The 698-nt window shown below is 51.1% G+C and overlaps 1 protein-coding gene across 1 annotated transcript in view; it reads left to right on the top strand.

The window, feature by feature from the left end:
• The window catches only part of Nrap (nebulin related anchoring protein), a 67,207-nt gene that overhangs the window by 49,093 nt on the left and 17,416 nt on the right, over positions 1 to 698 (top strand). The window lies entirely within an intron of this gene.

Here is a 698-nt window from a genome sequence, read left to right as displayed (position 1 = left end):
ATGTCCACACGCTGTACACACGCATGCATGTCCACACGCTGTACACAGACACACGCTATACACAGACACACGCTGTACGCACACATACATGTCCACACGCTGTACACACGCATGCATGCATGTCCACACGCTGTACACACACATACATGTCCACACGCTGTACACACATACACGTCCACACGCTGTACACACACATACATGTCCACACGCTGTACACACGCATACATGTCCACACACTGTACACACACATACATGTCCACACACTGTACACACACACACATGTCCACACACTGTACACACACATACATGTCCACACGCTGTACACACGCATACATGTCCACACGCTGTACACACGCATGCATGTCCACACGCTGTACACACACATACACGTCCACACGCTGTACACACGCATACACGTCCACACGCTGTACACAGACACACGCTGTACACACACATGCATGTCCACACGCTGTACGCACACATACATGTCCACATGCTGTACACACACATGCATGTCCACACGCTGTGCACACACATGCATGTCCACACGCTGTATACACACATGCATGTCCACACGCTGTACACACGCATGCATGTCCACCCGCTGTACACACACACACATGTCCACACACACACATGTCCACACGCTGTACACACATACATGTCCACACGCTGTACACACACATACATGTCCACAC

Source organism: Psammomys obesus, unplaced genomic scaffold (genome assembly GCF_907164565.1).
Source record: "Psammomys obesus unplaced genomic scaffold, mPsaObe1.curated_primary_1811, whole genome shotgun sequence".
Taxonomy (NCBI): domain Eukaryota; kingdom Metazoa; phylum Chordata; class Mammalia; order Rodentia; family Muridae; genus Psammomys; species Psammomys obesus.
This window is presented reverse-complemented; position numbering and strand designations above follow the sequence as displayed.